Genomic DNA, 13,175 nt, shown 5'->3' with positions numbered 1-13,175 from the left:
GCTGGTGCATTAGCTCCATCAAAACATGCAATCAATAAAAAATAAAATACAAGCATTAGAAGTTGAGCTCCAATCTTTGAACTGCACAGTAGTTTGTATTACTGAGCACTGGTGTAGAGACACAGAAATCCAACATGTAGTATTATCATTGTATGAAAGGGCAAACTCTTACTGCAGAACTACTTCAAGGGGTGGAGGATCATGCATTTATATCAGAAAAGGAACACAGTTCAAATCTAGACATGACCTCAGTACAGTAAGTGAAGACAAACACATTGAAATATCAGCTATTGAATTATCAGGGCTCGATATCACCAAGAAATTAATCATTTTGTGTGTGTATAGATCTCCCAGTGGTAGTGTGGACACTTTTTTCAATAAATTAACAGAAGTTCTAGATAAAGTCTCAAGTACAAAGGTCAACATAATTCTGGTTGGGGACATAAACATCAACACTAATATCATAAATGAATCCAGCAGCACCTTCATAAATATCCTTCAAAGTTTTGGCATGTCCCTATTGGTCAATAGTGCAACAAGGGTTACTACAATGACTGCATCAGTAATTGACCATGTGGCCACAAATATAGACAGGGAAAAATGTGATGTAGCTGTAAAAGATCTCGGACTATCAGACCATCTCTGTCAAATAACAACAGTAAAATCAGGCATCGAATCATTCCCTAAACTACAAGCCTATAAACGACATCTATCAGAAATCAAAATAAAAGATTTTTCAAAAGAACTAGAAAAACAAAGCTGGGATGAAGTGTATAAGGAAACCAATGTGAATATGAAATTCTCCAAATTCTCCACATTGTTTAAATTGAACTTTGAAACAGCATTTCCAAAAGTATGCATGACTGTATCAACATCTCACAAAAACAGATGGATAACAGCAGGTATTAAGAAGTCCTCCCAAACACTTAAACACCTCAGTTCCATGAAAAAGATTCACAATGATCCAGAATTCTTAAATTTCTATCATAGATACAAAAAGATTTATAGGAAGGTGCTGATTGCTGCAAAAAAGTCATTCAATGACAAAATAATATATAATGCAGAGAATAAAAGCAAAGCAGTCTGGGATGTTATAAAAAAGGAAACGGGGAGAGGCAAACAAACGCAGAATAACATACTGCTAAGGGAGGGGGATAAGGTAATAAATGATCCACAACACTTAGCAAACTATGTAAACGAGCATTTTTCAAGTATTGCAGAGAAGTTACAGCAAAAATTCCCCAAAACAAATATAACACCTGCTAAAATTGTTGCACTAGATACAATGATGTTACTTCCAACCACAGAGAATGAAGTCAATAAAACTGTTCAAAAGCTAAAAAATAAAAAGTCAGAAGGCTTAGATGATGTACCAATGTGTGTACTGAAACAATGCATACAGATTATACAAGGCCCATTAACAAATATAATAAATGAATCCTTCACATCAGGGACATTTCCAGAGCAGCTAAAACAGACAAGAGTTGTACCTTTGCTTAAGAAAGGTAATGCAGAAGACATAGAAAATTACCGGTCCATTTCCCTGCTGTCAGCATTCTCAAAAATAATAGAAGCAATTATGAAAGACAGATTAATGAATTATCTGAATAAATACAATCTTTTAAGCAAATCACAGTTTGGTTTTCGAAGTGACAAAAATACGGAGTCAGCCATAGTAGAATTCACAAAAGTTGTACTTAATGCTCTTGATAAAGATGAGTGTGTCACAGGCATATTTTTGGATCTTTCTAAGGCTTTTGATACAGTCGACCACAAGATTCTATTAAATAAATTAGAAGCATTAGGAATAAGAGGGGTAGCTAATGACTGGTTTCGATCATACCTAACAGATAGGGTACAAAGAGTAGAGATAACACATACTTCAAATGGATCTAAACATTTAGTAAAATACTTATCAGAACCAAAACATATTAATATAGGGGTTCCACAAGGTAGCATATTAGGACCAATACTATTCCTGATATACATCAATGACTTTCCCAGTAGTGTTACTCATGGTGAGAAAATTCTCTTCGCTGATGACAGCAATATTATAGTCACTGAGAGAACAAGAGAACTCCTTACCGAGAAAGCAAATGAAACTCTCAAGGAAGTTTACGATTGGTCAATAAGCAACAAATTGACATTAAACACAAAGAAAACTAATGCCATGAACTTCAGTTTGAAGAGGAAAAATGACAATGTTAAATTAAATGTAGATGGCACCTCTATAGACTGTGTAAGAAATGCAAAATTTCTAGGAATGAATATTGACTCTCAGCTGAAGTGGTGCGAACACACAAAGGTACTTGCAAACAGAATGTCATCAGCATGTTATGCCCTTAGAATTCTATCATCTGTGTGTAACATGCAGTGTCTTTTAGTTACATATTATTCATATGTACACTCAATTCTTAGCTATGGCATTCTTTTTTTGGGAACAAATCCACAAAATATGAACACAATTTTCAAACTCCAGAAAAGAGCCATAAGAATAATAACCAGAAATAGTAGTCGAGCTCATTGTAAAGATCTGTTCAAAACACTGGGAATTTTAACTGATCCATGTGAACACATTTACCAGTCAGTTGTACACATCAAAAGTAACATTGGCAATTACTGCACAAACAGCTCTGTCCATGACCATGCAACAGGAGATAGACTCAACTTACATTTACCAAGAAAAAATAAACATAAAACTCAAAACAGCATTTTCTACCAAGGAATAAAACTGTACAATAAATTACCAAATGAGATTAAAGAAATTTCAAAAATACACTTATTTAAGAAGGCAGCTAAAAAGTACCTGTTATGCAATACATTTTATACATTGAAGGATTACTTAGTTAAAGCAGAGTAGGGGTTTGATAAAAAAATGTTATACAAACAAATAATAATAATAATGATGATTATAAAACATCCAATATTCCACATAACACCTTCACTTTATTATTTTTCTTCTTTTTTCCTTTCTAGAGACACTCTCCCCTCAAGCTATGCATAGCACAATACTAACACCTCTTCCTCTTTCTGAGCTCAACATCTCACTCATTATGAAGGGATGCTGACTCAGTTTTTCAGGATAGCAAATGGGAACTTGCAGTACAGAAAATGGCTCAAGGATCACCTGTGTGTGTGTGTGTGTGTGTGTGTGTGTGTGTGCGTGTGTAGTGAGTGAAGTGTTATGAAACAATGTGTGTATAGTGTGTGCAGTGACTGATAGTGAAATATGAGTGAATAGTGTGGCATTACATTATTTAATGAGTTATTGGTAAATAAATTATTGTATACCAGGAGTAAAATCTAATGATTGTCTCTAACTAGAAGCCTGTAAATATATGTGTATACGAATTAGCTTATTGTAAATTGATCTAAGCTTGTAAATACTTTGACATGTCCTATATCCTTGTAAAAAGAGATCTACGGATGAATAAAACTACTACTACTACTACTACTATACTTAAACAGTCATATACAGCTCGACGAAAGATCCCTACCAAAGACTGGAAAGATGCACAGGTCAAACCAATATTCAAGAAAGGTGATAGGAGTAACGCACTTAATTACAGACCCATATCGTTAACGTCGATATGCAGCAGGATTCTGGAGCATACATTGTGTTAGAACATTGTGAATTATCTCGACGAAAATATTGACAATCAGTCAAAATGGGTATAGAAAACATTGTTCTTTTGAAACAAAACTAGCTCTTTATCTGCATGAAGTGCTGAATGCTATTGACAAGGGATTTCAGAACGATGCCGTATTTCTGGATTTCCAGAAGGCTTTTGACACTTTACCACACAACAAGCTTATAGTGAAATTTCGTGCTTATGGAATATTGTCTCTGTTATGTGACTGGATTTGTGATTTTCTGTCAGAGAGGTCACAGTTCGTAATAATCAACGGAAATTCATCGTGTAAAACAGAAGTGATTTCTGGGATTCCCCAAGGTAGTGTTATAGATCCTTTGCTGTTCCTTATCTATATAAACGATTTGGGAGACAATCTAAGCAGCCATCTTCTGTTGTTTGCAGATGACGCTGTCGTTTATTGACTAATCAAGTCATCAGAAGATCAAAAGAAACTGCAAAACGATTTAGAAAAGCTATCTAAGTGCAAAAATTGGCAGTTTACCATAAATAACGAAAAGTGTGAGGTCATCCACATGATTTCTAGAAGGAATCCGTTGAACTTCAGTTACACGATAAATCAGTCAAATATAAAGGCCGCAAATTCAGCTAAATACCTAGGAATTACAACCACGAACAACGTAAATTGGAAGGAACACATAGAAAATGTTGTGGGGAAAGCTAACGAAAGACTGCGTTTTATTAGCAGGACACTTAGAAAATGTAACAGATCTACTAAAGAGACTGCCTACACAACGCTTGTCCATCCTCTTTTGGAATACTGCTGCACGATGTGGGATCCTTACCAGATAGGACTGACGGAGTTCAAAGAAAGGCAGAAAGTTTTGTATTATCGCGAAATATACGAGAGAGTGTCATTGAATTGATACAGGATTTGGGCTGGACATCATTAAAAGAAAGAGGTTTTTAGTTGCGACGGAATTTTCACACGAAATTCCAATCACCAACTTTGTCTTCCGAATGAGAAAATATTTTGCTGACACCGACCTACATAGGGAGAAACAATCACTACGATAAAATAAGGGAAATCAGAGCTCGTACGTAAAGATATAGGTGTTCGCTGTTTCCGCGCGCTATAAGAGATTGGAATAATAGAGAAATGCAAAGGTGGTTCATTGAACCCTCTGCCAGGCACTTAAATGTGATTTGCAGAGTATCCAAGTAGATGTAGGTGTAGACAGTTACGTTATGTGAGCTTCATGACATCAGACGAAATGTCTCACCAGGTCCTCATATTTGGAGGGAGACTATTTTTGAGGCATCTTTCAGTGCTCAGTGTGCGTTCATAAATGAAAAATGCGACGTGAGCGATGGATGGGCGTACTGGCATACTAGAGACAGTGCCCAACGCATCTGTGCAAAACTTCATCGGGTTTTCACAACGGTCTCCATTTCACGACTGATCGGAACGTAGTTTCCGAATAGCCCTCGGATTATGAAGAAAAAGTTGGAGCCCAATAATACGCTGTGGCAAAAATAATATGAATAGTTCATCTCAAAATGGATATGTGTATTGTTTCAAGTGACGATGTGGTGTCACCGCCAGACACCACACTTGCTAGGTGGTAGCCTTTAAATCGGCCGCGGTCCGGTAGTATACGTCGGACCCGCGTGTCGCCACATTCAATGATTGCAGACCGAGCGCCGCCACACGGCAGGTCTAGAGAGACTTCCCAGCACGCGCCCCAGTTGTACAGCCGACTTTGCTAGCGATGGTTCACTGACAAATTACGCTCTCATTTGCCGAGACGATAGTTAGCATAGCCTTCAGCTACGTTATTTGCTACGACCTAGCAAGGCGCCAGTATCCGTACTATTTATATTGTGAATCATGTACCATAAAGAGCGACGTTCTTCATTAATGGATTAAAGTTAAGTATTCCACCAGCTACGTCCGTTTTTCTCAATTCTAATTCCCTTGTCATGTTCCAGACCTCACGCCTGCCTGCGTGAGCTAAAACGCGTGCATTTCGGCCTCCTTTAACCATACGGTTGGCTCTCCTGCTAACCACAACATTGGCGACCAGGCAATACCGCGTTCTTATCGATATTGCCCTGATTTACTTGTGTAATGGCTTCGCCACAATCTCCAGATGTACTGTCCAAATTTTATCGCTTACAGAATCAGCAGACGCAGGCCTTTCTGGAATGGCCTTGGACAGCTCGTCCAGGGTCAACGTGCGATGCAAAACGATTCGGCAGCAGCCGCTTCACCGCTAACGGAGCCACAACACGCTGTTGCACCCACTTTTCGACCTTTTGATGCTGCACTGGAAAGCTGGACGGAGTGGTCACGCCAATTTGGATTCCATCTCGCCGCCTACAGAATTCAAGGCAACGAGCGGAAGCCTTATTTATTGTCTTCTGTCGGCGTGACCACGTACCGTGTGATAGTCAAATTATTTCCCCGACGCGACGTAGCAACTCTGTCCTACGAAGAAATATTGTCTGAATTAGATGCATATTTAAAAGAATCAGTCAATGTAGTTGCCAAACGGTATACCTTCTTTCGTACAAAACGTACGGCAGGTCAGACTAATCGGGAGTGGGTTGCAACCTTGCAAGGCCTTACTAGGGATTGTGCTTTTGAGTGTCAATGTGGACTCCCTTATTCAGGTACTATGGTACGTGATGCAATTGCACAGAACGTTTCTGATGTTCGTATAAGGGAACAGATTTTGAAACTAGTAAATCCCTCCCTGCAACAAGTGATGGACATATTGGATAGGCAGGACACACTTGACTTTGCTCAGGAATCATTTGAAACTTCGCCAGCAGTGTGTCAGGTTAACCGGCCCGCCGGGCGAGCTGCACGGAGCAGTAAACAGCCCTCGGGACCGGCCGCGCCGCTGCCGCCAGGCTCTCAGCCACGTGTGCCGCGCCGGCATGCAAATGCAGTGATCAAATCATGCCCGCGGTGTGCTACTAAACATTCGCGTGAGAATTGCCCGTCACGCCAAGCTATTTGCTTTTATTGTAATAAAAAAGGACATGTTCAGAGTGTTTGCCAGAAAAAGCTCAGATCGGAAGCTCAAAACCGTCCCAGGCCCTTTGCTTCGCGCCGGAATCGAAATCGAACCAAGAAACTCAGTCTCGCGAAACTTCGCCCATGGAAATTCATGTAGTTCATTCTACTCCGCCCAGTGCCACTCTCTCTACCAGTGACTGTGTTCGTCCCAAAAATAGTGAGCGTCGACTCGCAGGAAATCCCGTCAAGTCGCAAGTGATTATGTACCAGTGTCTGTTCACGTTGCACGAGACAGTCGCTCTTGTCGTCAACAGGACGATAAACTTTTTGTGGACTTGGACATTAACGGCAAAGTGATACCATTCCAGCTCGATACCGGAGCTGCAGTTTCACTGATCAATCAAGACACTTACAAACTGCTGGGCACACCTCCGTTGCGTGCCGCAAATGTTACGTTAAATAGCTATTCAGGACAACGTATCCCTTTGTTAGGACAGTGCAGCCTTCTTGCAACATACAAAGGACAAAGAAAACTTGTGTCATTTTACGTCCTTCGTTCTTCTTCTGCAGTGAACTTGTTTGGTTTCGATTTATTTCAGTTGTTTAACTTGTCTATAGTAAATCAGGTCCTATCAGTGAACCAGACGGTGCCTTCAGACAGTGTTTCTCGTCTATGTGAAGAATTTGCAGACATATTTGCACCGGGCCTCGGTTGCGCTAAGAACTATAAAGCACATTTGGAGTTAAAGTAAACGCGCAACCGAAATTTTTCAGAGCGCTCAATGTTCCCCACGCATTGCGTGATGAGGTCGCAAAAACATTACATGATTTGGAATCACAAGGTGTAATTGAACGTGTGCAGGCTTCTCTCCGGGCATCACCCTTAGTAATTTTGCCAAAACCTTCCGGAAAGTTGAGACTTTGTGTGGACTTTAAGGCAACAGTGAATCCGCAACTAGTGGTTGCAACTTTTCCTTTACCCCGCCCGGAAGATATTTTTGACAAACTGTGCCCGGGTAAATATTTTTCGAAGTTGGACCTCGCAGATGCGTACTTGCAAATACCAGTGGACGAAGAGTCCCAGCGCGTTTTGGTGGATAACTCGCACCTTGGGTTGTATCAATTCAAACGACTGCCATTCGGGTATGCATCCGCCCCTGCATTGTTTCAGCAATATCTACAAACTGTTTGTGCGTCGGTCCCTACTGCAGCAAATTATCTGGACGATATTGTGATCTCCGGAAAGACGGAAGAAGAACATCTGGCCAATCTCAGAACATTATTTCAGGTCTTGAGACAAAATGGTCTTCGCTTGCGGAAGAACAAATGTGTGTTTTTTGCTCGGGGCTTACCATACTTAGGACATGTACTCAATGCCCAAGGCATACATCCCAGTCCAACGCACCTCCGTGCCATACAAGACTTGCCGTCGCCGCAGAATTTGAACCAGCTACAGAGTGTGCTGGGAAAAATCAACTATTACCATAAATATATTTCGCATGCCTCTTCCATTTCAGCTCCGCTTCATCGCTTACGCCGTAAGGGCGTTCCATTCGTCTGGACGACGGAATGCGAACGCGCCTTTCGCCAGTTGAAATCGGCGTTGCTTTCCAATACTTGCCTTACGCCATTCGATCCCCAGAAGCCCCTTTTGTTGATGGTGGATGAATCGGACTTCGGGATCGGTGCTGTGATTGCGCACAAAGATGGATCGTACGATCGCCCTATTGCCTTTGCGTCCAAATTGCTCTCGTCTGAGCAAAGAAATTATTCTCAGATCGAGAAAGAAGCATTGGCTCTCATATTTGGTGTTACAAAGTTTCATGATTTCTTGTATGGTCGTCACTTTACCATCATCACAGACCACAAACCTTTGACATCGCTTTTTCATCCGACCAAGCCTGTACCGCCACGTACAGCGTAGAAATTCATTCGCTGGTCTATTTTCCTCTCGCAGTACCGCTACGATATCTTGTATCGGTCCACTGCTAAGCACGGAAACGCCGATGCGTTGTCCCGCTTGCCTGTTGCTGAGGACAGGGCATTCGATTCCTCCGAACTTGCTTCCATGTTCATTGATGCGGAAACCGATGATGTGGTCGAATCGTTTCCGATTGATTTTCGTCGTGTAGCTACAGCCACAGCTGCCGACCATGTCCTTGCTCCCGTTCTGCGTTTTGTTGCTACGCAATGGCCCTTGTCAAAGTCACGGATCGGGGACCCGTTGGTTCGCCGATTTTTTGCTCACAAGGAGAGACTTTTTGTACGACGTGGTGTTTTGCTGTTGCGTTCTGATAATGATCAGTCCAGGGTCGTGGTGCCACGTTCGTTACAGTCCTCTGTCTTACAGCTTCTTCACCAAGGAAATTGGGGTATAGTGAGAACGAAACAACTTGCTCGTCAGCACTGTACTTGGTTCGGAATCGATGCCGCGATTACGAATATGTGCTCTTCTTGCATGGTGTGTGCCGAACAACAATCAGCACCACCGCGGAAATTATTTGCATGGCCAAAAGCCATTTCCCCTTGGCAACGCTTACACATCGATTTTGCTGGTCCATTCTGGAATGCTCGATGGTTGGTTGTGGTAGATTCATTCAGTAATTTTCCTTTTGTTGTCCGGATGTCTTCCACGACGTCATCTGCCACCATCCAAGCGTTATCTGCTATCTTTTGCATTGAAGGTCTTCCACAGACTATTGTTTCCGACAATGGCCTACAATTCATGTCCGCAGAATTTCAGTCATTCTGCAAGGCCAATGACATTCAACATCTGACGTCCGCGCCGTTTTCGCCACAGTCAAACTGTGCCGCTGAACGCTTTGTCAGGACTTTCAAGTCACAGATGTTGAAGTTGAAAGAGTCGCATTCTCGGGAGGACGCGTTATTGCTCTTTTTGTCCTCGTATCGCTCTCAGCCCCGAGATGGTTGCTCGCCGGCTGAGTTGCTCCACGGTCGTCATCATCGAACCTTGATGTCTTTGCTACATCCGCCGCATCAGGTTCCTGTGCAGCGGCAGAAACCTGCTTTTGCTCCAGGCGACGTTGTCTACTATCGGCGCTATCGAGGTTCACGGCGTTGGCTCGAAGGGCGCATTCTTCGCTGCCTCGGACGCGCTATGTATCTGGTTTTGGGGGCCTCTGGTGAGGTGCGTCGGCATCTCAATCAGCTGCGCCTCTGTCGTCGCACGGGATCTGCCGCTCGCCGTCTGCTTTCAGCAACGGTGCCGTCCTGTCAGCGCCCTGGGGACCCATCTACTGGCTCGCCTCAGCCCCAGGTATTACCGACGCTGCCTTCCATTTGGCCTCATGGCGACGAATTGCCGCAACCGCCGCCGCCGTCGCCGCCGCCGCCTGTTCTCCCGCCGGCGACGCGCGCAGTGGACGCGCCGCTGCAGCCGCCGGGCGCCTCCCTGGGTCACGCGCCGCCGATCGCTTCCCGTGATCGGTTGTCCTCCGACATGGAACTCTTGCCCGCTCCGGACCATATGTCGTCTTCGCCCGTCGGGTGCCCCGGCCCGATGGAGGTCGACCCTTCGGCCCCTCCTGTCTCTCTAAGGGCGCATACACCGCATGTTGGCGTGCACCCTGGAGCAGGTTTTCAGGCGTTTCCTAGCTCCCCGCTGTCCGAATGGCAGGGTGCGGGTGGCACAGCCTCGCCTGTTGTTAGATTCCCCACCTCGTCGCATACGTCAACATGCGGTCCTCCCCACGGCGGGCGAAAGCCTTATTACACAACCGTACGCCGATTTGCGGGGGAGGAATGTGGTGTCACCGCCAGACACCACACTTGCTAGGTGGTAGCCTTTAAATCGGCCGCGGTCCGGTAGTATACGTCGGACCCGCGTGTCGCCTCTATCAATGATTGGAGACCGAGCGCCTCCACATGGCAGGTCTAGAGAGACTTCCTAGCACTCGCCCCAGTTGTACAGCCGACTTTGCTAGTGATGGTTCACTGACAAATTACGCTCTCATTTGCCGAGACGATAGTTAGCATAGCCTTCAGCTACGTTATTTGCTACGACATAGCAAGGCGCCAGAATCCGTACTATTTATATTGTGAATCATGTGCCATAAAGAGCGACGTTCTTCATTAATGGATTAAAGTTAAGTATTCCACTAGCTACGTCCGTTTTTCTCAATTCTAATTCCCTTGTCATGTTCCAGACCTCACGCCTGCCTGCGTGAGCTAAAACGCGTGCATTTCGGCCTCCTTTAACCATACGGTTGGCTCTCCTGCCAACCACAACAGAGGACATAGCCAGTTTTGCCTGAGTGAAGTTTTAGACTGTTGCTTTTGTTACTTGGGATTCTACGAGTGCATGTACCAAAATTATACAATAATTCGCTGAGGTCACACAACGCGGTACAGCTCACCGTGTATATGGGTGGTGTACTTCCATATACAAACTAATTTGTCACGCGGAGATTAAATACAATATTGCTGCATCTACCGCTAACCGCCAACAGCTATTTGCTGTTCCAGCACTTCTTCGTCGATTTAAATTTCATTTCACTTCAATGTCTGTTGATGTTCGTGGTGGTCAAAATTGAGATGCCTTAGCTGTAGTTCACGTTGACAGGAATAATACACAAGGAATTACAGCTTTTGAATATTTCATTCCTCGAGATGTAGTCGTCTGCAAGACACTGGAACTATCTGAGACTGGCCGTATTCGTCATCTGCTAGTGCAGCTTTTCCTATTGATAATACATTGTCTATTTTATCAAGACGAATGTGTAAATTAATAGCGAATGATGTGCTGTGTTTTTGATTAAAGGACTTGTCTGAGACAAGCTGAATTTTGATTGTTCGAATTATGTGGGTGATCTTGGCATTTTGGCTGAACCTATAGAAGACCAACAATGCCGATAAATCTCCTACGTGAGACAGCTTCAAAAGCAGGCCTGTGTATAACTTTTGAATAAACACAGTACTGACAAACACTAAAGAGGACTGATTATGAAAGAATACGAAAAACTACAGAATTTAAATATCTAGAAGAATTTATGCAACCAAATGCTTTGAAGAAATGAGTGAATTTAGCAATACCAAGGAAAATTGAAGGGTGGGTTTTCAACCAACAAAAGAACTAAATAATACTAAATCTAATTCCACAACTACAAAACTCCAGCACTAAACCAGAAAGCCTTTATGCTTCAGAACGGCTTTCTTTAATTACAGACAAACAATTAGGTGAAATAGAAAAGAAGGAAAGAAAAACTGATATTGAAAAAAATCCCTGTAATGGGTGATTCTATTACATGTAGTTCAGTTTAACAAACAAAGGTGCACGTTGATTTTGCCAAAGCCAAGAAGCGATTTCGTCTTTCTCTGGTAGCCGCCCTAGGCCACTTAACGGTGCGTATATAATCCGCTCAATGAAAACAACATCCTAAAACGTCAGGGCATACATTAGGACTCTGTCTATGCCTGCCTTAGTTGTATGTTATGTGATGCGATATAGATATCCGTGTGTGATGAGATATACCTAAATTTTTGAGATAAAATGCTGCTATTTACCATGGCACGTCATATTACGCAGACAAAAGACATTCATCTTACCGAAAACCAAGAGGCGTTTGCATGCCTTAGACATATTATCTTTGGAACTACGTGACCTTGTGTATACTGTTAGTTGTCAGCAGCTGATAAATAGCTGCTTAGCTGCTGCGTACATGCCTTGTGTACAAAGTATCGATACGTAAAATGTGCCGGGGGGGGGGGGGGGGGGGGATTTTAATATGTTTATGGTACACCTTGTACGCGTTCAAGACAAACTGTGTTGGACATACTATATTTTAATAGTTAAAACTACTCAATGATGATACCAAAAGCCGAGAGTGGAATTCTTTTCTTTTGTAGCCACCCCAGATCCTTAGCACAGTGTCCTGTTCCCCAGGGCTCACTCTAGGTGCTCGACAGTTTACGTAAGCTGTCGCGGTGTGCTGTCCTTGGGGCGACAGAAGCGCGCCGAGGCAGCAGTGGCGTCTAGACTTACCAGCCCGCGGTTATCAGCTCGATTGCGCAAACCAGTTGGCGCTGCGCTATATATAGAGTCTCACTTACGTAACAGCTCATTCGCCGAGATGCCGTCGCACCGTGTATGCAAGTGGCGTGCTGCCATCTGCAAACCGTGTGGCAGTTTGGTGGGGGCTTTGTGTCTGACGAATGCCCGGAAAACGTTTCTCGCCGTCGTGTGTAGTGACAACAGAAGTGCAGAAGGGGCGGTGTTACGGTGTGGCGGTGTTTTCCGTGGTTAGCGTGTGGGCACCTTATTGCGATTGAGAAGATGCGAAATGGAGAAGGACACGAAAACATTTCATATCACTATGTACAGCAGAAGAAGACGAGCAGTCCGGAGACGTTGATTGGCTGTAGCAGCGCGACCGTGCACTCTCTCATAGAGCAGTCAGTATCTGTGGGCAACGGTTTGTAGTCGGCAACGTCCCTGAAATGGAATGGTCTTCCCAGAGTCCCGACCTGAAGCCACTGGAACACTCTGTTTGTGTTTTAAATTATTTCTTTAACCTTACGTGCTTAGGGCCATCAGT

Source organism: Schistocerca gregaria, chromosome 7, assembly GCF_023897955.1.
Source record: "Schistocerca gregaria isolate iqSchGreg1 chromosome 7, iqSchGreg1.2, whole genome shotgun sequence".
Taxonomy (NCBI): Eukaryota; Metazoa; Arthropoda; class Insecta; order Orthoptera; family Acrididae; genus Schistocerca; species Schistocerca gregaria.
This window is presented reverse-complemented; position numbering follows the sequence as displayed.